This window comes from Carcharodon carcharias, chromosome 8 (genome assembly GCF_017639515.1).
Source record: "Carcharodon carcharias isolate sCarCar2 chromosome 8, sCarCar2.pri, whole genome shotgun sequence".
NCBI classification, from domain to species: domain Eukaryota; kingdom Metazoa; phylum Chordata; class Chondrichthyes; order Lamniformes; family Lamnidae; genus Carcharodon; species Carcharodon carcharias.
The window spans coordinates 14,974,922-15,001,842 of record NC_054474.1 but is presented as its reverse complement, the minus strand read 5'-3'; the positions used below and the strand labels follow the sequence as shown (position 1 = coordinate 15,001,842).

Here is a 26,921-nt window from a genome sequence, read left to right as displayed (position 1 = left end):
CGCCTGCCCCTCCAGGCGGAGAAATGCAACACACGGCCTCCTATTTTACACATGAGAAATGGGCGGCCGAGATTTAGGAATCAAAGCGTGAGGGGGTAGTCATCACAACCACCCTGTTGAAGCCGGAGTCCCAGCTGCTACCATATTTAGAGAGATAGATGGGCAAGTTGCTCGCCTGCAGGAAACCATTATGAAGCAGTCATCAGGGACTCTTACACTAGTGCATTTCCCGATTTCCAACGCTCGACAATTGGCCAATGTGCCTTCAGCTGTCCAGGCCCTAAAGCTCTGGAATTTCTTCCGTCTCTATCCTCCTTCAAGACGATCCTTAAAAACTACTTTGTTGAAACCAGCCTTTGGTTACCTTTCCTAATATCTGCTTATGTGGCTCAGTTTCAAATTTTGTTTGACCTGGGGCGCTTTACTATGTTGAAGGAGCTATATAAATTCAGGTCTGTGATTTTTATTGTTGCTGAGCATCGCCACTAGGGTTGCCAACTCTGGCTGGACATAGTTCGGGAGATGTCATCACATGACACCAAATTAAGAAGCAGAACCTCAAAGGTAATAATATCTGGAAATCAGATTAGAGAAATGAATGTGTGGCTCAAAGACTGGTGTGGGAGAAATGGGTTCCAGTTTGTGGGACACTGGCACCAGTATTTGGAAAAGTGGGATCTGTACCCTTGGGACAGTCTATACCTGAACTATGCTGGGGCTGGTGTCCTCACGAGCTGCCTAACTAGGGAAGTAGAGAGGGTTTTAAACTGAATAGTAGGGGCAAGGGATCTAATTTGGGAAGATGTGGTAAACCAAAAAGAGTAGAGACAAGGCAAGGGAGACAAATATTAATATGGGAAATGATAAACAGGCTGTGACAGGAAAGGGCAGAGAGTACAATTCTAAGAGTAAATCAGCAGATAAGGCTAGATGCTACAAAAATAATAAAAGGACAAAACTAAAGGCTCTGTATCTAAATGCACGCAGCATTCAAAACAAAACAGGTGAACTGATAACGCAAATGGAAATAAATAAGTACAATTTGATAGCCTTCCAGAGACATGGCTACAGGAGACAGATTGGGACCTGAATATTGAAGGGTACGTAAGGAAGGACAGGAAATTAGGAAAAGGTGGAGGAGTGTCTCTGTTAATTAATTATGGTATCAGCACATTAGAGAGGGATGACCTAAGTTCAGGAAACCAGGATGTAGAAGCAGTTTGGGTTGAGATGAGGAATGATAAAGGCAAGAAGACACTTGTAGGAGTGGTGTACAGGCCCTCTAATTGTAACAGCAATAATCATGGGGGACTTATATCTACATATAGACTGGAAAATCAGATGGGCAAAGGCAGCATAGATGAGGAGTTCATAGAATATTTTCGGGATAGTTTCTTAGAACAGCTTGCTCTGGAGTCTCAGAGCAGGCTATACAAGACCTGATATTGAGCAACGAGATAGGATTAATTGATAACCTCCTAGTGAAGGCACTCCTAGATAGCAGTGACCATAACGTAATTGAATTTTACATTCATTTTGAGGGAAAAATGAGTCAAAGACTAGTATTTTAAACTTAAATAAGGGCAGTTAGGAAGCCATGAAAGCAGAACTGGCAAATGATATTAAGGGATATGTCAATAGAGGTTCAGTGGCAGACATTTAAAGGGATATTTCAGAATACACATAATAAATACATTCCAATGTGAAAGAAAAATTCCAAGGGGAGGGCCCACCTTCTGTGGTTAACTAAAAAAATTAAAGACAGTATCAAAGAATTAAAGAAAAAGCATGTAATTATGCAAAGACAGGTGGAAGGTCAGAAAATGGAAAGAATATAAAGAATAGCAAAGAATGACAAAAAGATTAATAAGGAGGGAAAAATTAGAGTATGAGAGAAAGCTAGCTAGTAATTTAAAGATGGATAGTAAGAGTTTCTATAGATATTTAAATAAGATAAGAGTTAACAAAGTGAACATTGGTCCTATTGCGAGTGTATCTGGGGAATTGACAATGGAAAGTAGGGAGATGGCGGACAAATTAAACAGGCATTTTGTTTCAGTTTTCACTATTGAGGACACTGGTAACATTCTGGAAATAGGTGTAAATCAGGAAATGGAAAGGAGGGTGGAACATGGGAAAATTACAATCACCAGGCAAGTGGTATTGAGCAAATTTTTGGGGCTGTGGGCTGACAAATCCCCAGGTCTGGATGAACTCCACCCTAAGGTCTTGAAAGAAGTGGCTAGTGAGATAGTTGATGCACTGGTTTTAATTTTCCAAAATTCCCTAGATTTGGGGAAGGTTCCATTACATTGGAAAATAGCAAATATAACTCCTTTATTCAAAAAGGGAGGGTGACAGAAAGCAGGAAACTATAGGTCAGTTAGCCTAACATCCATCATAGGGAAAATGTTAGAAGCTATTATTAAAGATGTAATGGCAGGACACTAAGAAAAATTCATGGCAGCCAGGCAGAGTCAATATGGTTTTGTAACAAGAAAATCATGTCTAACCAATTTATTGGAGATCTTTGAAGGAGTCACACATGCTGTGGACAAAGGGGAACTGGTGGATGTACTAAACTTAGATTTCCAGAATGCACTTGATAAAGTGCCACATCAGAGGTTATTGCAGAAAATATAAGTTCATGGTGCAAGGGTAACATATTGGCATGGATAGAAGATTGGCTAGCTAACAGGGAGCAGGGAGTTGGCATAAATGGGTCTTTTTCTGGTTGGCAGGGTGTGTTATGTGGTGTGCCACAGGGATCAGTGCTGAGGCCTCAACTTTTTACAAATTATATAAATGACGTGGATGAAGGGACTGAAGGCATGGCGGCTAATTTTGCTGATGACACAAAGATAGATAGGAAAGTAAATTGTGACGAGGATGTAAGGAGGCTACAAAGTGACATAGATAGGTTAAGTGAATGGGCAAAGATCTGGCAAATGGAGTATAATGTGGGCAAATGTGAAATCGTTCATTTTGGCAGGAAAAATAAAAGGGAAGCTTATTATCTAAATGGTGAGAGATTGCAGAGCTCTGAGAATCGAGGGATCTGGGTGTCCAAATGCATGAATCACAAAAGGTTAGCATGCAGGTACAGCAGGTAATTAGGAAAGCTAATAGAATGTTAATGTTTATTGTGAGGGGAATTGATTACAAAGGTAGGGAGGTTATGCTTCAATTATACAGGGCACTGGTGAGATGACATCTAGAGTACTGTGTACATTACTGGTCTCCTTATTTAAAGAAAGATGTAAACGTAGTAGGAGCAGTTCAGAGAAGGTTTACTAGACTAATACCAGGAATGGGCAGGTTGTCTTATGAGGACAGACTAGACAGGTTAGGCTTGTATCCACTGGAATTTAGAAGAGTAAGAAGTGACTTAATTGAAACATTTAAGATCCTGAGGGGTCTTGACAGGTTGGATGTGGAGAGGATGTTTCCTCTTGAGGAAGAATCTAGAACTCGGGGTCACTGTTTAAAAATAAGAGGTCGGTCATTTAAGGCAGAGATGAGGAGAAATAATTTTCTTTCAGAGGATTGAGAGTCTTTGGAATTCTCTTCCTCAAAAGGGGGTGGAATACCAGTCTTTGAGTATTTTTAAAGCAGAGCTAGATAGATTCTCGATTAACAAGGGGGTGAAAGGTTACCGGGGGTAGGTAGGAATGTTGGGTTGGGTTTACATTCAGATTAGCCACGATCTTATTGAATGGCAGAGCAGGCTCGTGGGGCCAAGTGGCCTACTCCTGTTCCTAATTCGTATATTCATATGTATGCTCGTATGACCGCTCCACTTTCTACTGCCCTCCCCCCATCACCTCCCTCCCATTGGTCACCCAACATATCAATCACCATGGAGCACCACCTTCCCAAGGCTTTTCAACGTCTCCCGCTTTTAACTTTTGAAAATCTGTTCACCCTATGATTAGATGATACTTGACTTTAAGTGAAATAAACTCTTTTCCCAATCTCAGAACTTTAAAAAAAATGGCTGGCAAAGAAAAGTGTTCAACGAAAATACCATTTTTTAAAATGCCCCTATGATTTTTCTCCTGGAGATCTGTCTTTAATTCTTGGAGGTTCCAGTCCAGTCCTGGAGGGTTGGCAACCCTGCTGCCCAGGTTCAGTTCCAACACTTTCATTTCTGTATCTAACCTGTTCTGCGATGGCACTGGGCACTGACACAGTGCGAAATGTGCGTTGCTCCCCAGCACTGCAGCACTAAGGTTATTTGTTGCATTCACATTGAACGTAGAATCATAGAATCACAGAGAGATACAACGTGGAAGGAAGCCTGTCAAACTACCTTCCCTGTGTTGGCTCTGTGAAAGGACTATTAATCCAACTCCCTTGCTTTTTCCCTCTAGCCCTGTCCCTTCAAGTCTTTATCCAATTCCCTCTTAAAAGTTAATGTTGAATCTGCTTCCACTGCCTTTTCAGGCAGCACATTCCAGATCATAACAGCTTACTGAGTAAATAAATACTTTCTCATCTTGCCTCTACTTCTTTTGACAATTGCTTTAGATCTACCCTTTGGTTACTGTCACTCCTGCTGCTAGAAACAGTTTGTCCTTATTTAATATATCAAAACACTTCAGGGTTTTGAATGTCTATTAGATCTCCTCTTGACCTTCTCTGCTCTAAGGAGAACAATCCCAGCTTCTCCAAACTTCTCACGTACATTAATAAACACCAAGCAATGAGTTATTGAGCAAAATTATCATGGAGACTCACTCTCCCAGGATACAGATATCATCTAAAAGGAGGAGACATTTAACCCTGAATAATGGAAAAAGTATTTGGTTGAAAATCATCAGAGTACAAAGAAATGATCAAATATCCCATTGAATCTCAAGAGGATTACCGATGACTCTGAATATACCACACAAGAGGGAATAGCTTTTCCACATCTACCCTGTCAAATCCTGTTTGTTGCTTTAAACACCTCGATTAGATCGCTCCTCGAGCTTCTGCTGAGGGATCAGAAATCAACAGTGTTTGTTCCACTGTTCTTGGGCTGCTTCAAGTGATAGGTCCCATTCTGTGCAAATTGGAAAAAGGATCTGTTCAGGCACCAGCTTTTCCCGATGTTTCAAATCATAGCTGCCTCACTCCCACCCCCGCATACATAAATGAGCAACGCTCTCTCACCCGCATGGGTCCTGCTCCTGCCTATCCTTCAGAAAGATTCAGAGCTGGCAAGTACCCTGGCAAACATCCTAAACATTTCCTGAATAAACTGACCTTTTCCTGCCAAACACACAAGAAAAAAAAAACATGGGAAAAAGTACAGGATCTGTTTTAAAAGAGAGAGAGATGTTGACACAGTCCATCTGCGGGGGTGAGAGGCACACAAACAGTTAGTGTGCTTTACCGAATCTTCACTGCCTGGGAATATAAAAAAAACACAAAGGCGTGGGAGAGAGAGAGGTTACTGTAAAGAAAAACAGCTGGTTTCGAACATCCCAGGAGTCGATGTTTTTAGTTAATAGGCGAATGAAATAAAATTAGGTGCAAGGGATTCGAAACAAAACAGTTTCACTGAACTGAGTGGGCAAGGGTTGGGGGGTGGGGGGGGGTGGGGAAACAACGCGGCTCTGAGCCCCACACAGATCAGCAAGATCCCAGATTTCATGGAGAGTGAAACTGAGCCAACACCTTTGGGTCCACATGACTCTTCTTCAGAGCGCCGGAGCTCGAGGCTTTGGCTCGATTTCTCTCTCCACAGAAGCTGCCGGACCTGCTGAGTTTTTCCAGCCTTTCCTGTTTTTTTTTTCCAGATTTCCAGCATCCGCTGTATTTTTCTTTGATTACCGCAGGTTCCATCCCTGATCTGTGTTCAGTCAACAAATCTGACCCAGTGTGTGGGAAGGGGAGACGGTGGATTTTAACTTGGTTTATGGAGAGTTAATTCCCCTCCTGCCAAACGGAGCAGCAAATTCACCAATGGCCCCTCATTTCAATAAAAACAAATTGCATTGTCATAACGCCAGTCATGACCTCCAAACATCCCAAATTGCTTTCCTGCCAATGAAGCACATTTTTTGGAAGTGTTGTTACTCTTTGAATATTGGTCAAAGGAGAGGCATGTTATCTCGTTAAAAGAATGCCAAATTTCAAATGATCGGAACAATTTGTAGCATGGGAGAAAAGGCTGCTGATTGGTTGGCAAGTCAACTCCGATTGGCCGAGGTGTTGCCATGGAGAAAGCAACAGGGAACTATAGGCTCCCCAAGCTCATGGGTAATTCAAGAAAGGCGCAAGGGTTGGAACGTTAGAAACCCCTCAAACAATGCTAAAAAACAGATGATCTGCTCATTCGTCATGTTGTTGTTTATGGGAGCTTGCTGTGTGCAAATTGTATTTCCTACATTACGACACTGACTATACTTCAAAAAGTATTTAATTGGCTGTAAAGCACTTTGGGATGTCCTAAGGTTGTGAAAGGAGCTATACAAATGCACACCTTTTTTTTCTTCAGGGAGTTAAATAGTGCACTCTGCAGTTATGTTCATAAGTTTTGAAGAGTGCATTGCCTATAGAGGGACAGGGCAAGAGATATCGCAAAGCAACTAGAAAGAGATGGTGAAGAATATATTTATACGAATGTTAAGAGAAAGTGAAAGGCTAAGGGAGACATATGATCCTGTAATTGGCATGTCCCAGATCGGGTTCCAATCCCTTCCCCAAACCGAGTGTCAGCATAGATCCATTTTGAGCACAAAAGGAGGCTGTTTGACCCACTGAGTCCATGCTGGCTCTCTGTAGTCAGTCCTCAATCCATGTAGCCCCACAAGTTCATTGCCCACCCAATCTCCTTTTGACATCATTCATCACCTCCCTTTCCATTGCTCTGGGCAGCGAGTTCCAGGTTATTACCACTCGCTGTGTGAAAGAAATTTTTTCTCACATTCCCTGTTGCATCTCTTGCCAAAAACCTTAAATCTGTACCCTCTGATCCTTGCAATATCAACTAAAGGGAATGGCTTTTCTTTGTCTACCTTATCCAAATCTTTAATAATCTTGTACATCTCTGTCAAATCTCCCCTCAATCTGTTTTGCTCCAAGGAGAACAACCCTAGCTTCTCCAACCGAACCTTGTAGGTAAAATCCCTCATCCCTGGAATGGTTCTGGTAAATCTCCTCCACACCCTCACATCCTTCCTAAACTGCACTCAACCAGAACTGGATGCAATATTGTAGTTGTAGACTAACCGTTTTAATGGCTTAAAATGAACACCATGCTTTCATACTCAATGCATCTATTTATGGAACTCAAGATCCCATTTGTTTTGCTAACTACTCTCTCAATGTAGTAATTCTGCCTCTCTTCAGCTCTGAAGAAGAGTCATATGGACTTGAAACGTTAACTCTGTTTCTCTCTCCACAGATGCTGCCAGACCTGCTGGAGTTCCTCCAGCATTTTCTATTTTTACTCTCTCAATGTGTCCTGCCATCTTTAAAGATCTACACACATGCATCCAAGTCCCTCTGTTCCTGCACTCTCTTTAGAACAGTGCCATTAAGGTATATATCGGCTCTACCCCTTCTGCCAAAATGCATCACCTCACACCTCTCGATACTCAATCCCATCTGCCCATATGTCTACCCATTCTGCTAGTCTACATCCTGTGCCAACTTCTAAAAGGTTGTAGGTCAATGCATGACGGTTGGTCTTCTGGGGTTAGTGAGGGGGGTGGGGATGGGGAGTTTGGATTTTAGATAGGCCTCAAAAAAATGTTACTTAAAACTGCAGCAACAGCCTTCAAGAGTATCTATTAATCTTAATCGTTTATGATAATTACAAGACTTCTGTCTGCAAATGAATCCCAGTCTAGTGCTGAATAAAGACTCCAAATTTACTTCCTGCCATCCTTTCCTCCCCTCCCAAAATAATCCGTTAAATGAAGGAGTTGAATTGAATATCTGACAGCCACAAACTTTGCTACTGGATTCAGAATTATTTAAAATTAATAGCACAGAAACAGGCCATTCTGCCCAACTGGTCCGTGATAGCGTTTGTGCTTCCTCTCAACCCTCTTCATTCATCTTTCTTCATTCCTTTCTCTCTCATGTTTTTTATCTGGCTTCCCCATAAGCATTCACCTCACCTATTCCCTGTGGTAGCGAGTTCCACATTCTAATCACTCGAAAGTTTCTCCTGAGTTCCCTATGGGATTTCCTCTATAGCAGGGATGCGGAACCTGTGGCCCGTGGGCTGGACCTGGTCTGTTTCTCAATCCCATCTGGCATGCAGCAAGATTGCTAAAAATATAGACTGATGACAGCAGTGCCTTCAAAAGAACATTTACCATCATCGTTATGAATTCGCTTTGGATAAAAGTGTCAGCTAGATTTCTATAATAATATTTAACAGTATGATATTCAAATTCAGCTGTCACATTAAAACAGTGGCTGAGTTGAAGTTTTCTGTATTCTCTCTAAAAAAGTGAAATTAAATTTATTTTTATGTGCGTGTGACACGCGACTGATCTTGCCTATGTGTGAATGGCCTAGAATAAGAAAAAGGTTCACGTCCCCTGCCCTATGGGGTATTAGCGACTCTCTTCCACTTATGGGCCATGAGTCTTGTTCTCTGCTCACAAGTGGAAGCATCTCTGTATCCAGCCCAACAAACCCCATCACCATTTTGAAGATATCCATCCGGTCACCCCCTCAGCCTTCTCTTTTCTAGAGAAAAGAGCCCCGGCCTTTTCCCAGCTTTGAGGAGATGGCAGGTGTCACAGAAGTTTCTTGCAGTCCTTTTCCAGTGTAAATGCTGGCAATCAAGTAGTCAGGGTCACGTCAGGAAGCATTTCTTCACAAAAAGGATGGCGAAAATCTGAAACACTCTTCCCTGTCAGCTGAACCATTCTGAGATTAATAGATTGTTGTTGGACAAGGGCATTAAAGGTTATGGAACAAAGGCAAGGAGGTGAAGCTAGGAGACAGTCCAGCTGCAATCTAAATGAACGGTGGAACAAGCTTGAGGGACTGAATGGCCTTATGTTCTTACGATTATTGGTTTGATCGTTTGTGTCACCAATGTTGATATCTTGGGATTAAATTTCAGTCAATCTTTTCAGTTTGTAACAGAATGAAGCAGTTTACTTTTTGTGCAGAACATTTGCGTCTGACAACACAGAGCTCACAAATTAGTGAGATGCTCTCAGACGGGCTGAATCCCAATGACAGGCTGTATAGAAAGTGATTAGTTCTGCTAACAATGAGATTTGAAAGACAATCTGTCCTTGTTAAATCAGCCACTGTGTACTTTTCATATCAGAGGAGCATGAGATTGTTGATGTTTAAGATTCGCTATGTTAAATCCCATTACACTATCATTCTCTTTATCAATAGTACCTGTAGAAGACCAGGTCAGGAGGAGTGGGAAAGGGTTGGAGGGGCATTTTGCCATTGGCCCGATCTTTCAAACAAGGTGAGGGAATGGTGTTAGGGAGCAGAGGAAATCACGGACACAGACCCCTGTCCCATCATCGTGTGGGGGAATCACAAACACAGACCCCTGTCCCATCATTGTGTGGGGGAATCACAAACACAGACCCCTGTCCCATCACCTTGTGGGGAAATCACAGACACAGATCCCTGTCCCATCACTATGTGGGGGAAATCACAGACACAGACCCCTGTCCCATCACCATGTGGGGGAAATCACAGACACAGACCCCTGTCCCGTCACCGTGTTGGGGAATCACAGACACAGACCCCTGTCCCATCACCGTGTGGGGGAATCACAGGCACAGACCCCTGTCCCATCACTGGTTGGGGGAATCACAGTCACAGACCCCTGTCCCATCACCTTGTGGGGGAAATCAGAGACACAGACCCCTGTCCCATCACCATGTGGGGGAAATCACAGACGCAGACTCCTGTCCCATCACCATGTGGGGGAAATCAGAGAAACAGACCCCTGTCCCATCACCGTGTGGGGGAATCACTAACACAGACCCCTGTTCCATCACCGTGTGGGGGAATTACAGACACAGACCCCTGTCCCATCACCGTGTGGGGGAATCACAGACACAGACCCCTGTCCCATCATCATGTGGGGCAATCACTGACACAGACCCCTGTCCCATCACCGTGTGGGGGAATCACAGACACAAACCCCTGTCCCATCACCGTGTGGGGGAATCACAGACACAGACCCCTGTCCTGTCACCGTGTGGGGGAAATCACAGACACAGACCCCTGTCCCATCATCATGTGGGGGAATCACAGACACAGATCTCTGTCCCATCATTGTTTCGGAGAAATCGTGGTGCCCAGAAGGTTAATCTTTAATTCGAGGACGGTCGAACATTGGCATATCCTAGTCAGGGCCCAGTTTCTGAATGCACAAAACAAGGAGCCCACAGCACAGCTGGTTGCCCTGAGAGAGCAGCCAGCACCATCCACAAACAGGTGAAGGAGCCCCACCGGCACCCTCCTGGTCCCATCTCAGAGACAGTAAGCTGCAGGAGCTGGTGACTGGAGACAGGAATAGATAAGATTAAAAACACAAACGAGAGAAAGATACCAATCATCAAATGGAGACAGCGAGAGAAGGGAATAAGGAACCAGTAAACATTTACTCTCTCAGATAGAATTGGAGAGCAGATCCTGACCTTGTGTACATGTGAAACATCAGATGGTTCGCTCTATGCTACTGCGATACGTCTGAAATCTTTTCCTTTCGTACTTGACCCAGAACAACAAAAATACATGGAGTGAAAACACAAATTGTACAAGGACATAGAATGTACGGCACTGAAAAAATCCATTCGGTGCAATCTGGTCCATGCCGGTGTTTATGCTCCATACAAGTGTCGTCTCATCCCTCTTCATCTCCCTGCTATCAACGCATCTTTCTACTCCTTTCTCCCACATGTGTTTATCTAGCTTCCCCTCAAATCCATCGATGAGATTCACCCCAACCCCCCCTGTACCACATTCTCATCTCTCTCCCTCTGGGCAAAGAGGTTTCTCCAGAATCCCCTATTGGATTTATTAGTGACTATCTTATATTGATGGTCCTGTGTTTTTGTCTTCCCCATGAGCTGAAATAACTACTTTGCTCTCGATACCCTTACCTAAAATCTAAACCGATCTCCAAATCGTTCCATCTTTGAATAAATCTGGGCCCAAAAACAGCCTGGCAGCTGGGGCCACAATTTATTTTTAAAAGGTATTCAGAGGGCGTCTCCACCTTGAGACACCAACACCACCCCCCCCAGCCCTTCGCAGTCTCCCACCCTTCTGTGGCAGTGCCTACCTCTAACGGTGGGGCTGGGGACCGCCCACGGCCTCAGGAGCTCCGATTGGCTCTCCTGCCTGTGCAGTCCACCCACTGTCCCTGATTGGACGGGGCTCCCAGAGGCTGCCTGTTAATTGGCTGCCTCCGGAAAGATCGCTCAGGCAGTCAGAGCTCAGAAGCCATTGATGTTGGGAATTGGAAATGATCATCTGAAAACAAAGGCAAGAAAAGATTCCACCCTTTATTGTCCAATCCGATGATCCTCGACTCTTAACCAAACAACCTTTTCCCTCTCCCCCCATTGCCAATATTGTCATAGCTGATAAAATAAAACGAAAGAAAAAGCGCAACTTGTTAACACCCCAATGTTTTTCTATTGCAGCAGAATCCTGGAGATTAATCTCCAATTCCGGAAGAATCTTGGGTATTCCTAGAGAGCTGGCAAAACCTACTCCCTTCCTCCAGCTTCACATCTGTGGCCTTTTACCCAATTGGCAACAAATCCTGACTGTGAACTTTTTTTTTTACTGAAACCATTCCCCAAACCTTCACAACCATCGGCCTGCGTTCCCCGATTATCCCCGATAACCAGGGCCAATCCACAACCGTGACTGGCTGCTTCCCCGGAACACTCTCCAGTGACAAACGTGGGGGGAGAAGAGCGAAATAAAATTGTCCCTGACGATCTTGTGACTCTAAGCCAGCTTGGGAAGGTTTCTTTTTTTAAAATCAGTCCAAGGATTGAAGAGGCTTGGAATTAACATGAGGGGGGGGGGGGGGGCGGGGTGGGGGGGGAAAGGAAGTGGGGATTATGTTGATGGGGGTCAGATGAAGTTAGGGGCACACAGTTTCGAAACAAGGTGTCTGCTGTTTAAGACCGAGATGCGGAGGAATTCCTTCTCTCAGAGGGTTGTTAATCTTTGGAATTTTCGGTCCCAGGGAGCAGTGGAGGTTGGGTCACTGAATCAAGGCTGAGTTGGACAGATTTTTGATCGACAAGTGAGTCAAGTGTTATGGGGGGACAGGCAGGAAAGTGGAGTTAAGCCCACAGTCAGGCCAGCCACAATGTTATTGATTTGCAGAGCTGCATCAAGCGGCCAGATGATCTACTCCTGCTCCTATTTCTTTGATCTGATGTTTTTATTTAATCATAGAATCTTGCAGCACTGAATGAGGCCACTCAGCCCATCATGCTTATGCCAGCTTTTTGAAAGGACCATTCAATTTAGTATCACACTTCAGCCTTTTTATCTATTAGCACTGCAAAGGGGTCCCCTCAAGTAAGTGTCCAATTGTATTCTCTTATGAAATCTTCTTGTGCAATACTTTCATGTACTGTGTTCTAGATCTTAACAACCCACTGTGTGGAGAAATCTCTTCTCATTTCCTCTCTAGTTCTTGTGTCAATCATTTGAAATTTATGGCATCTAGTTACTCACTCACTTACCAGTGGAAACTATCAAAATCCCTCGTAATTTCGCATATTGTCGGAGTGGTGTGTAATCACTAGCATAGAACAGTTGGGCCGAATAGCCTGTTTCTGTACTGTCGCCTTCACGGAGTGGTTCACTGGGTCTACAGGGTGCACAGGTCAGGTCAGATTTTAAGGCGGCTTCAGAGAACGCAGAAATACCATTGGTCCCCAGGACAGGAAGTTCATTCAGTTCCCCCTTTCTCGCTGATATACTTATATCAGACTGCACTGGAATAAACACTGTGTCGATAAACAAAGCAAGCAAATTGGTCTAGTTAGCTTCCTGTGTGCGTGTGGGAGTGAGAGAGCGTGTGTGTGGGAGTGAGAGAGAGAGTGTGTGTATGTGTGCGCGCACACGCAGGTTTTTATTCATTTATGGGACGTGGGCATCGCTGGCTGGGCCAGCATTTATTGTCCATCCCTAATTGCCCTTGAAAAGGTGGAGGTGAGCTGCCTTCTTGAACCGCTGCAGTCCCTGTGGTGTAGGTACACCCACAGTGCTGTTAGGGAGGGAGCTCCCTGATTTTGACCCAGTGACAGTGAAGGAACAGCGATATATTTCCAAGTCAGGATGGTGAGTGGCTTGGAAGAGAACTTCCAGGTGGTGGTGTTCCAATATGTCTGCTGTCCTTGTCCTGCTAGATGGTAGCGGTCGTGGGTTTTGAAGGTGCTGTTGAAGGAGCTTTGGTGAGTTTCAGGACTGCATTTTGTAGATGGTACACACTGCTGCCTCTGTGCGTCAGGGTGGAGGGAGTGAATGTGGATGTGGTGCCAATCAAGTGGCTGCTTTGTCCTGGATGGTGTCAAACATCTTTGAGTGTTGTTGGAGCTGCACTCATTCAGGCAAATGGGGAGTATTCTATTACACTCCTGACTTGTGTCTTGTAGATGGGGACAGGCTTTTGGGAGTCAGGAGGTGATTTTCTCATGCACGATTCCTAGCCTCTGGCCTGCTCTTGTAGCCACAGTATTTATATGGCTAGTCCAGTTCAGCTTCTGGTCAATGGTAACCCCCAGGATATTGATAGTGGGGGATTCAGTGATGGTAATGCCACTGAATGTCAAGGGGGGATGGCTGGATTCTCTCTTATTGGAAATGTTCATTGCCTGGACCTTGTGTGGCGCAAATGTTACTTGCCAATTTTCAGCCCAATCCTGGATATTGTCCAGGTCTTGCTGCACTAGGACATGGACTGCTTCAGTATCTGAGGAGTCGCGAATGGTGCTGTACATTGTGCAATCATCAGCGAACACCCCTGCTTCTGACCTTATGATGATCATTGATGAAGCAGCTGAAGATGGTTAGGCCTCGGACACTACTCTGAGGAACTCCTGCAGTGATGGCCTGGAGCTGAGATGACTGACCTCCAACAGCCACAACCATCTTCCTTTGTGCTAGGTATGGCTCCAACCAGTGGAGAATTTTCCCCTGATTCCCACTGACTCCAGTTTTGCTAGGGCTCCTTGATGTCACACTTGGTCAAATGCTGCCTTGATGTCAAAGGCAGCCACTCTCACCTCACTTCTGGAGCTCAGTTCATTTGCCCATGTTTGAACCAAGGCTGTAATGAGGTCAGAAGCTGAATGGCCTTGGCAGAATCCAAACTGGGCATCAGTGAGCAGATTATTGCTAAGCAAGTGCCGCTTGATAGCACTGTTGATGACTCCCTTCCATCACTTTACTGATAATGGAGAGTAGACTGATGGGGCGGTAATTGGCCGGGTTGGATTTGTCCTGCTTTTTGTGTACAGGACATAGCCAGGAAATTTTCCACATAGCTGGGTAGATGCCAGTGTTGTAGCTGTATTGGAACAGCTTGGCTAGAGACGCGGCAAGTTCTGGAGCACAAGTCTTCAGTACTATTGCTGGAATATTGTCAGGGCCCATAGCTTTTGCAGTATTCAGTGCCTTCAGCTGTTTCTTGATATCACTTGGAGTGAATCGAATTGGCTGAAGACTGGCATCTGTGATACTGGGGACCTCTGGAGGGGCCAGAGATGGATCACCCACTCTGCACTTCTGGCTGAAGATTGTTGCGAATGCTTCAACCTTATCTTTTGCACTGATGTGCTGGGCTCCCCCATCATTGAGGATGGGGATATTTGTGGAGTCTCCTCTTCCAGCGAGTTGTTTAATTGTCCACCATCATTCACGACTGGATGTGGCAGGACTGCAGGGCTTAGAACTGATCCATTGGTTATGGTGTTGTGTGTGGAAGAGGGAGAGTGAGAGTGAGGGTGTGTGCGTGTTTGTGCAGTGTGCGAGTGAGCAAGCGAGTGTGAGCGTGTGTGCACTTGTGTAGTGGTATGCGTGTGGTGTGCATGTGTAGGGGCGCACGGTGGCGTGTGCATTGGTGTGTGCGCGTTGGTGTGTGTGTGGGTGCGTGTCTTGGTGCTGTTCCTTGCAGTGAAGATCTTGCCTGTCAATGGGAGAAACCCTCACTGTGACTCTGGAAGGAGTTTGTCACCCACTGGGAGGAGGCAATTGAAAAGGATCTTTAATCATCTTCCCTGCGGCAGACAGTGATCCCTGTGGCTCCTATATGCTTCAGAGACTTGGAAAATCTTCAGCAGGCACTTCAAAGCGCTACTATCACCAGTGACGCCTTTGCAAGATTCTCCAAATCCATTGGCAAGAAAGGCAGTCTGACTGCAGCATTGTTTCCCAAGCCAACATGCCCTGTATTGAGGCGCTATCACTCAAAACCAGCTCCGCTGTGCGGGACATGTCATTTATATGTCAGACACCAAAGTCCTGAAGCAACTGCTCTACTCGAAACCCAGTCATGGCGAAGATTCCCAGGGAGACAACTGAAACACCTTAGGGATGTCCTCAAAGCATCCCTGAAGAGGTCAAATATCGCTGTTTCCTGATGGGAGACCCTGGCCGAATGGAGAAGGCTCATCCGGGAAGACACTGGGCACAGAGAGACTTTGTCAGGAATGTGCAGAGGCAAAGTCGAGGCAAAGAAGGGAGTGCATGCACCTCCAAAGAACCCATCGGCCCACCTCGCATGTGACAAGAGTCTGAAGATCGCGTGTTGGACTGATTGTCTCAGAATCTATTGAGCTGGAGTGGAAGCAAGTCATCCTTGATCCCGAGAGACTGCCTAAGACGTGTTTGTGCAAGAGAGTTTGTGAGTGAGTGCATGTGCACGTGAGAGAGTGTATGTCAGTGCGTGTGCACGAGTGTGTGAGTGAATGCGTTTGCGCAAGCGTGAGCGTGAGTGAACAAAAAAAGCATGAGTCCATCTCTTTCTGCCTGTGTACATCTATGTGTGAGAAAGAGTGTGCGGGTGAGTGTGCGTGCGTGTGTGACTGTGTTTGTGTCTGGGAGTGTTCCAGTATGAATGTGAGTGAGCATGTCCATCTCTTTCTGCCTGTGTCTGCCTGTGTCTCTGCCCGTTGCATGTTTCTCAGTCTGTACACTCCATCTCTCTCTCAGTCTTTATTCCTCCCTCTCTTCACATGTCCCCTTAGTTTCTCTTCAGCTGTGCCCTTATCTCATTACAGTCACTCTACAACAACAGCTTATACTTACATTGCCCCTTTAATGCAGTAAAATGCCCAAGATGCTTCGCGGAATTGTAACTGAATAAAATTCAACATCTAGTTGCGAGGAGGTATTAGGACAGGTGGTCAAAAACCTGGAAAAAGAGGCAGGTTTCAAGGAACATTTGAAAGGAGGAGAGAGATGCTGAGAGGTTTAGAGAGGGGAATTCCAGAGCTTAGAGGACAGATAGCTGAAACGCAGCATCAAGGGTGGAGTGATTAAACTCAAGGATGCTTAAGAGGCCAGAATTAGAGGAGCACAGATATCTCAGAGGGTTATAGGACTGGAGGAAATTACAGAGTGGTGAGGGTAAGGAGGGGCTAAGGTATTGTTCTCTCTCTCTCTGTCTCTGCTTCTACGTACCTCTGTCACGACTGAATTGAATCTGTGTCTACCTGCATCTTGTGGCTTTTATTTAAAAAATGTTGCTGGTCACACTCAGTATTGGAAAAGGAATAACATAAAAATAAGTTAGGGCACACAGAAACAAAGAACACCAAGGGATAGAATAAATTTGAACGGGCAGGAATGATTGCAGTCAGCTCATTTTGATAGGGAACAGTTCTGTGTCAGGCCGATGTTAGTGTGTGAAAGGTTTTCCTTTAACCAGGAATGTTACATAAATCAGCAGCTGATGGGCACTTGAAGAAAAATATACACTTCCCAAGCCAGCCCCGCCTCACCATTTTTCTTAACGTGAGAACTTGTAGGGAGTGTGGAAAAGCCCATTATTCTTGTCGGACGTGGCTCAGTTGGCAGTGCTCTCGCCTATGAATCAAGGAGGCCGTGGGTTTGAGTCCCACCCTAGGGCTGATTTTCTCACCTCATCCTCTGCGCCCTCTGTAAATGGTGCCGGTGGGAAATGTTAAGGGGGCTAGCACGTGAGATCTGTGCACCCCGCACACACACCCCCCCCCCACCCCGTCCCACTTGAATTCAGGCACAGGGAAGTCAACCGTTGGTGAGGGGGCCTAATTTTCAATAGTTGAAGTCACATCCTGTCAGGACACCACCCTCTCAATTTTAACCACAGCCTCAATCAACAACAACCAACTTTATATGCCGCTTTAAACATGAAGCAACATAATAACTGTATCGTCCTTGGGAAGTGGGTGTCACTGGCAAATCCAGAATTTATTGACCATCTCTAGTCATCCTGGGGGGGTGATGATGGCCGCCTTGGTGAACCACTGCAGTCCGTGTTGCATTTTTGTAATAGGCTTGATACAACTGAGCGGCTGGTTGGGTTATTTCAGAGGGCAGTTAGGTGTCAACCACATTGGTGTGGGACTGTAGCCACATCTAGGCCCAGAATGGTTAAGGATGGCAGATTTCCTTCTCTAAAGGACATTAATGAACCAAGAAAATATCCCAAGATGATTAACGAGAGAAGTGTCATATTTGACCCTGAGACGAGCTTCTAAGCACATATCCGCACCATCACTAAGAGTATCTATTTTTACGTGCCTAACATTGCCAGACTCTGCCTCCGCCTGTGTTCCTCTGCTATTGAAAACCTTCATTGTGGCCTTTGTTACCTCTAGACTCAACCATCCCAACATTTCCCTGGGTGGCCTCCCATCTTCAAGTCTATGTAAACTCCATTATCTGCTCAATATCTACTTACATGACTCAGTGTCAAATTTTGCTTAATAATACTCCAATTAAGTGCTTTGAAATGTTTTAGTGTTAAAAGGTTATATAAAGGCTATATAGATGCAAGTTGCTGTTGATTATCAAAGGAACTTTGACACATAAGAGGATGTGAAGACGAGTGACTAAAAGCTTCGTCAAAGATGTAGGTTTTAAGGCGCGTCTTTAAAGAAGAGAGAGAGAGACAGATGAAGAGGATTAGGGATGAACTTCCAGAGCTCAGGGTCAAAGTAACTGAAGACACAGCCGCAAATGCTAGAGCGATTAAATTTGGGAATGGCAAGAAATAGAGGAGAGGTCATGCAGGGTGATAGGGCTGGAGGAGTTAATGAAGATAGGGAGGGATTTGAAAACAAGAACGTGAATTTTGAAATCAAATTGTTGCCAGACTGGTAATGAAGGCCTGTAGAAGCTGGTATTGGCAGGAGGCCCAGGAATTATCGGACCAGGAGGACTGACTCCTCTCAGCATCACCCTGAGCCTGTCCTCTGTCTAGGCCTTCCCTCACCCTTCACCCTCCACAGACCTTCCATAAATACATTCCCTAATCCTCTGACAGTGCAGCACTCCCTCGGTACTGACCCTCTGACAGTGCAGCACTCCCTCGGTACTGAAACTCTGACAGTGCAGCACGCTCCCTCAGCACTGCCCCTCCGACAGTGCAGCACGCTCCCTCTGTTTTGAACTGGGTGTACAAGCCAGCATTTGTGCTCAACTTTTTGACGCGGGATTTGAATGCATGACTTTCGGACTCAGACGCAATGTGTTACTGCTCAGAATAGCTAACTCATCTCAGACAGGAGATGCCAGCTGGGACCACAAAAGCTTCTGCTGGTTAGTAATCGGCTGAAGGCTCCTTTACTCATTGTCCCAACAGACTATAGAATCATAGCATGATACAGCAAAGAAAGTGGCCATTTGGCCCATTGTGCCTGTGCCAGTTCTTTGAAAGAGCCATACAATTAGTCCTATTTTCCGCTGCTCTTTGCACAAGGCCCTGCAAACTTTTCCCTTCAAGTATTTATCCAATTCCATTTTGAATACTATCCCCTCTATCAAATGCCCCCTTAATCTTCTCTGTTCGAAGGTGAGCAATTCGGGCTTCTCCAGTCTCTCCACATCACTGAAGACCCTTATCCCAGGTGCCATTCTGGTAAATCTCCTTTCCAATCTCGCGAAGGCCCTGACATCCTTCCTGAAGTGTGGAGCCCAGAAATGGATATTTCAGCTGGGGCCTAACCAGTGATTTATAAAGGTTTATACAATTTCTCGCTTTGCTATCCTGGGTCTCTATTGAAAAATCCAAGGATTACATTTAGCTTCTCTTTAAAATAAAAACAGCCTGATCAACCTTGTTCCAGTCCTACTCAGGCCCTCTCCCACAACGCTTTCTCCAGCTTGATGCCACCACCAAACACATCTTCCCTTCACCCCCGCTGTCGGCATTCCATAGGGAATGTTCCCTCTGGGAGACCCTAGGCCATTCCTCCATCACCCCTAACACCTCAACCCCCTCCCACAGCACCTTCCCATGCAACCACAGAAGGTGCAACACCTGCCCCTTTATTTCCCCCCTCCTCACCGTCCAAGGGCCCAAACACTCATTTCAAGTGAAGCAGGACTTCACTTGCACTTCCCCCAATTTAGACTACTGCATTCGTTGCTCCCAATGCAGTCTCCTCTCCATTGGAGAGACCAAACACAGACTGGGTGACCGCTTTGCGGAACACCTTCGGTCTGTCCACAAGCATGACCCAGACCTCCCTGTCGCTTGCCATTTCAACACTCCACTCTGCTCTCAAGCCCACATGTCCGTCCTTGGCTTGCTGCATTGTTCCAGTGAAGCCCAACGCAAACTGGAGGAACAGCACCTCATCTTCTGACTAGGCACTTTACAGCCTTCCAGACTGAATATTGAGTTCAACAACTTCGGATCATGAACTCTCTCCCCTATCCTCACCCTTTTTTGATCCCTTTTTTTCAAATATTTATTTTTTAATTTTCATATATATATTTTTTCCCACCTATTTCTAGTATTGTTATTTTTAAAATTTATTTCCATTCATTGTTTTATCCCCTCCTTTTAGCCTATTTCGATCTTTTCTCCCACACCGTCCCCTCCCCCCACCCTACCCCCACTAGGGCCATCTGTCACTTGCTCATCCTGCTTTCTACTTTTAATGTCACCATTAGCACCTCCTTTAGCCAGCATCACCACTATCAACACCCCTTCCACCTTTTGTTTATGACATCTTTTTCAATCTCTCCTTTGCTTCCACCTATCACTGGCCTTCTATCCAGCTTCACCTCCCCCACCCCCCTTAAACAGTATATATTTCACCACATTTTTACTTCTCTTTAGTTTTGAAGAGAGTCATATGGACTCAAAACGTTAACTCTTGTCTTTTTCTCCACAGATGTTGTCAGACCTGTTGAGTTTTTCCAGCAATTGTTGTTTTTGAGCCTGATCAACTTGTTCTGCCACCTTCAATAATTTGTATTTGTACACCTCCAGGTATCTGGGTTCCTGCAACTCCCTCTAATCGGGACTTCCCAAATTTTGTAAATTTTAAGTTGTTTCCCCGGCGATGAATAGCCAGGAATTCACCTGGTGCTGCTTTCCTTAATTAATTCCCTTCATAATCCTGACAATTTCAATTCGATCAGCTTGAAGTTTCCAATCCTTACTCTTCCCTTAAGCCCAAAACTCAGCTGGCTTCCTCCTTCCTGCCCCTTTAAAGCCCTCTGAGGAGCAATGGCTTCCTCTCGGGGCATGGTGAGTAGCCTTGGAGCCACTCTGAGAGTTATCTGGAGCTGTGTGTGAGCAATCACACTCTGTCCTGCTTAAAACACACTCTAAACCCTCGCCCTCTCTCCTAATCAGCGTGCTGTACCATTTAGCACATACTGTACTGCCTACTGGTTTCTTGGCCCTTCACTAATTTGTATTTATTCACAATGTGTAACATCCACAAAGTCCCAATGAGATTCACTGTGATTGTTATCGTGGTGTTTTCTCTCTTTCTTCAACCTTTTCGACAGAGTTCACCAGGGCATCCTCTTCCAATGTCTCTCCTCTATTCCCCAACTTAGTGGCACTGCTTTCATTTGACTCCACTCTTAACCATACAATCCTAATTCAGCATCTCTAGCAATGGTTTCTCTTTGTACCTGACTCTCAAATCACTTTGGGGGGCTCCCCCAAGGATCTATCCTTGGCCTCTCAACAAACTCTGTCTGCTTTCTGTCTCAGACTGAAGCATGATCATTTTGAGATATACACTACATATGTGGACAATTGGACATTTGAAAGAAAACAAACCACCAATTTAATGCAACATGATCTAAATTGAGGAATGTTCACTATGGCATCATGAGTTGGCCTAAGTAAAAGTGACTATGAAGCTGCTGGATTGTCGTAAGAATCCAACTGGTTCACTAATGTCCTTTAGAGGAGGAAATCTGCCGTCCTTACCCAGTCTGGGCCTAGATGTGACCCCAGTCCCACATCAATGTAGTTGACTCTTAACTGGCCTCTGAAATGGCCGCTCAGTTGTACCAAGCTTGCTACAAAAAATACAACAAGATTGCAGCAACATCAGCCCCCACCACCTCCTCAGGATGACTAGAGATGAGCAAAAAATTTTGGACTTGCTGGTGTTACGCACGTCTCAAGAAATGATACGGTCATTATGTTACTTATTGACAGTACACACACCTCATATCTTCTCATTTCATTCTCATTCAAGGTACAGCTGAAACGGTTCTCATTCTGTGTAGACTTTGCCGTTTTCCTGAATTTGCTATGATCCAGCATTGCTGTTCCACACGACTGCCTTCCTCCCTTGCTGTGGTAATTCACTCTGTAGTATCACAATCACTAGGTGCTCCCTGATTCCTGGTGCCATTGAGGGTCCAGATAATGGTGCCTGCCAGCTTGACAATAAGAGGCATCGGCACTAGGCCTGTACCTCTTGACGGTCCCCCAATTCCTTCATTCCATCATCAAAGCCATGATTTCAGCAACCAAGGCCTTAGTCTCTGGAATTCCCTCCCTAAACATCTCCACCTCTTTACCTCTCTCTCCTCCTTTAAGACACTCCTTAAAACCTACCTCTTGACCAAGCTTTTGGTTATCTGCCCTAATGCCTCCTAATGTGGCTCAGTGTCCAAGTTGATAATTGCTGTGTGCAGCACCTGAGAATGCTTTACCAGGCTGGATGTGCAGTATTAATATAGGTTGTTGTTGTTTTATTTGGATTATGAGACAAACACCATCTTAAATAAAAGGCCAAACTATTTTCCCAATAAGCTAAGACTTGGATAATGTTCATTAACGGGCAGAAAACTAACAACCAACTTAAGTTTGAGAAATGTGAAGCTAATATTTAAACACTGGCTTATGTGCCCTGGATTTAGATTCTATGGGCTGAAACAGGCCATTCAGCCCAACTGGTCAATGCCAGTTTTTATTCTCTGCACAAGCCTCCCCTCCTCTTCCTCCCCCAATCCCTCTATCCCCTACCCCTTCATGTGCGAATCAAGCCATAAATATATAACTAATCCAATAAGGAATTCAGGAGAAACATATTTACCTAAGAGAGTGGTGAGAATCTGGAACTCACTAGCAATAGGGACAAAGGAACAAGGATAAGCCAGTTAGTCCCTTGGACATTCAATGAGATCATGGAGTAGTTGAGGCAAATAATGTAAGTGTATTTAGGGAAACTTCAATAAGTGTGAGGGTTTTGTTGACGGGTTATGTGGGGTAAGGTGGGAAGAGGTTCACGTGACATAGACACACTGAGCTGAAAGGCCTGTGGCAAAGCTGTAAAATTCAATGTAATTCTAAGCCTCCCTCAGATGCATTAATGCTCTCTTCTTCAACTGCTCAATGCAGCAGAGAGTTCCACATTCTCACCATCACCACCACAACAGCAACATGCATTTATATGGTGCCTTCAGTACAGTAAAACTTCCAATGGCTTCTAACAGGAGGTTTATCAAACAAAATTTACCCAAGGAGCCAGGTGAGGAGCTTTGAGGACAGCTGACTAAAAGCTTGGTCAAAGAGGTAAGGATTAAAGACAATGCACCATAGTTTCTCCCAAACTCTTCACCTCTTCATGTCCATCTTATATTCAAGCCTCACAGTTGATTTTCACCACTCAACACTGGATATTGCCAAATTCAGGATTTGTACTTTTCAGTGATCATGAAGATTTTATGGTTCCATCTCCCTGTCAATAGGCCAGTAACCGAGCAAGGAAGTGAGCATGTCTGGTTATATAGCTGAGAGTCGATGGCAAAACCCACTTCATTCTACAAGAACTTTTTGCTTCCAACCCACTCATGTTTCTGGAACGCATCCATTTGTGCCTGCCAAACTCCAGGAATAATCTCCAGCGAGACACTTGGATCCCAACAGAGACAAGCCAAGCCCATGACAAGTCATTTTACACACACAACACCAGGCTCTCAAAAATTCCCTTTTCCTGTTTCGAAGAAACAGAGGGAGAAAAAACCAGGCAAACTCATTGTGAAGATCTAACAGAAGAAGATGACAATTTGCAGAAGAATGTACCTAATTAAAGCCATCAGCCTAATTGTTTTAACTATTTAAACACGTAGAGGAACTCCATCCCGTTTAGCTCCGCCAACACATTCCACTAATTCACTACAACCTTCTGAAGTGAATATACCAAGAGCTGTATCATAGAACTGGTCAGTACAGGCTGCAACCTTCTGACCTATCGTTTTGAGTCCGTATGAACCATCTCCAGAGCTCTGAAGAAGAGTCATACGAGCTCGAAATGTTAACTCTGTTTCTCTCTCCACAGATGCTGCCAGACCTGCTGAGTTTTTCCAACATTTTCTGTTTTCGTTTCAGATTTCCAGCATCTGCAGTATTGTACTTTTATTTTGATCCATCGTGACTGTCTGCTCTTACAGTCAGTTACCCAATTCGGCCCATTCTCCCTGCTCTTTCCCCATCGCTTGACGTTTCCCATCCCCAACTCCCCATCCCACCACCCCCCCCCCCCAACTCCCCATCCCACCAACCCCACCAACTCCCCATCACACCACTCTCCCAACTCCCCATCCCACCACCCCCCCCAACTCCCCATCCCACCAACCCCAACTCCCCATCCCACCAACCCCAACTCCCCATCCCACCCTCCCCCAACTACCCATCCCACCCGCAACTCCCCATCCCACACCCCTCAACTCCCCATCCCACCCCCAACTTCCCAGCCCACACCCCCCAACTCCCCATCCCACCCTCCCCCAACTCCCCATCCCACCCGCAACTCCCCATCCCACACCCCTCAACTCCCCATCCCACCAACATCCAACTCCCCATCCCACCAACCCCCCCAACTCCCCATCCCCCCACACCCCAACTCCCCATCCCATCCCCCCAACTCCCCATCCCACCCTCCCCCAACTCCCCATCCCACCCCCAACTCCCCATCCCACCCCCCAACTTCCCATCCCACACCACACAACTCCCCATCCCACCCCCCAACTCCCCATCCTACACCCCTAACTCCCCATTCCACCCCCCCCAAACTCCCCATCCCATCCCACTCCCCCCACCCCCGCCAACTCCCCATCCTTCAAGAACTTGTCCAGTTCCCTTTTAAGAGTTCCTATTGAATCTGCTCGCACCTCCCTTTCAGACTGTGCATTCCCGATCTCATCTCCTCTTCTGGTCCTTCTAATTGTCTCAGACGTTCAACTGTGAGCAAACCCATCCATACACAGATTGTCACAGCACTACCGGGGTGGGGGGTGGTGGACAAACTCCAGGTGGTTGAGAATTACAAGCAGAAAATCCAAACTCTTAAGAGGCTGAACCAGGTTTTCCAACCCCACCAAACTTTAGGGAACAAGTCAGCAGTTTACCCCCAGGTTATCTGACGCGCGATGCGCTGATCGTTCAGACTCGACCTCACCTGGTAACCCAACGCCGGCAGATTCTCCTCTTGCGAAGAGCCGAGTCCTTCGGTTTCTCCAGTAAAACTACATGGATGGAGGTTGCGGATCCCACAACAACAAACTTTAAGTCAACTCCCAGGCTTGTGGTGGAATCGGCTGCAAGTCTTGTTGTGACGGGGGAGGGGGAACACAGAGAGAGAGAGAGAGAGAGAGAGGTGGGGGGGGGGGAAAGAGAAAAAAAATCTCTAATGTTTTTCTTCCCACTAAAAGTCCGAGCGAACTCAGCTGGAGAACATAAAGTTGCTATTTTGCTCGTTGAGGAGGGTTCCGCCTGTGTTTAAAAATACAACACAAGAAAGAGAGAGAGAAAGACAGAGAAAAAAAAGTTCCTGAAACTTGGAAGAAAAAGACTCAGCTCCTGAATATTGGAGCGGGAGGATGGTGAACTGTAACTGGTTTCCTCCCCTCCTGATCTCAGTTCCCCAACTCTGAGACAATTCCCTTCCCAGTCTAGCAATCTGCCCAACTTTTTTTTTGTGCGTGTGAGTGTGTGTGTGTGTGTGTGGGATTTAAAAAGGATGTTGAGAATACTGCCTCTCCAACGCCAAGCGTTGACTCACGGTCATTGAATCGGCATCAGACCTCGGTTTAGCCCTAGAGTTGTATCGTTATTTTATAAAACCATCAATGTTGTTTACCCCCCACCCCCTCCCTCCCTCCCTCCTGAAGAGTACCAAGTGCAAGTTCTTTCATTAACACAGTTTGACATAAGATGTCGACATGAGGCACATTGTAAGCAAGAAATAGTGACTGGAATCACAAATTTAAACACATTTAGCCCCTGGTTAGAGAGGCTGACACATGCAAGGTTACATATGGAAAAAATTAAGGACTGTAGTGGTGAGCTTATAAATTCCTAGTCCATCCTGACTTTAACCCTCTATCAGCAAGGAATGTTGTCCTGTGTCTAATTCCCCCTTAACTATTCAGGAAGTCAAACTTAATTTGACTTTAATTCCAATTATTTGAGTTTTTTTTGTCGGAGATGCTTGTCTTTAATGAATAGGATTTCTGTCTGTTTTTACAGCCAGTATCTAATTCACTCTTTGCATGAATCTGATGTGGTGTTGTACATAGGGAGTCGCAAGATTCAGGTAAAGTGGGACAATATTATTGGACCAAGGTCAGTACCCATTTTAAGGCCACGCATTCGATCCTTATTTTTGTATTTCCGTAATAGTTGCCTGAGCCCATTTTGTAATGAAAATTCATTATGTAAACATGTCACGCTGTAATTCCAACCTCTGACCACTGTTGGCACTACAGAACCTTCACTGATAAGAGGGGCGAATTGTGAAGCGAGACAGACAGTTTTATTAAAGCATACATTAAAAATCTTAATTTGTAGAATGTGGGCTTTGTTGGCAAGACATTAGTCCATGGAATTCTGTTCCTCAGAGAGCAGCTAATGGAGGCAGGGTTATTATATATTCAAGGCTGAGTTAGATTTTGATCTATGAGGGAGTCAAAGGTTATGGGGGTGTGGCGGCGACAGGAAAGTGGAGTGAGGCTACAGCCAGACCAGCCATGATCGTATGGAATAACAAAGCAGGCTAGAGGGGCTGAATGGTCAACTCCTGCTCCTAATTCCTGTGTTGGCGTGTGTTTCTTGTGGTGGTGTTCCCATCTATCTGCTGCTCTTGTCATTCTAGGTGGTAGAGGTCGCAGGTGTGAAAGATGCTGTTGAAGGAGCCTTGGTGAGTTGCTGCAGTGCATCTTGTGGATGGTACACACTGCTGCCACTGTGCGTCGGTGGTGGTTAAAGGAATGAATGGTTAAAGGAATGAATCAAGTTCCATTAGTGTGTAGTTATCTGCGAAGGAGTAAATGGATAGAAGGCAGCAGCACCTTTGATTCGTACAACACTCTGTTCATGTCTGCTTATTGCCCCAGCACTCTCAAAACATTCCAGCTAATGAAGTCCCCTGTGGTTTCAAGGACCCTCCTCAGCATTTCCTACATCGAGCTTTACACCA

At 45.4% G+C, this 26,921-nt stretch overlaps 1 protein-coding gene across 1 annotated transcript in view; it reads right to left on the bottom strand.

Moving 5' to 3' along the window:
* Positions 1-25,060, bottom strand: part of LOC121281261 (platelet-derived growth factor receptor beta-like) — a 79,388-nt gene extending 54,328 nt beyond the window's left edge. Inside the window, exon 1 of the mRNA XM_041194101.1 lies at positions 24,903-25,060. The gene's annotated coding sequence lies outside the window, so the exon portion shown is untranslated. The remainder of the gene's footprint in view (positions 1-24,902) is intronic.
* Between the last annotated feature and the right edge of the window lie 1,861 nt (positions 25,061-26,921).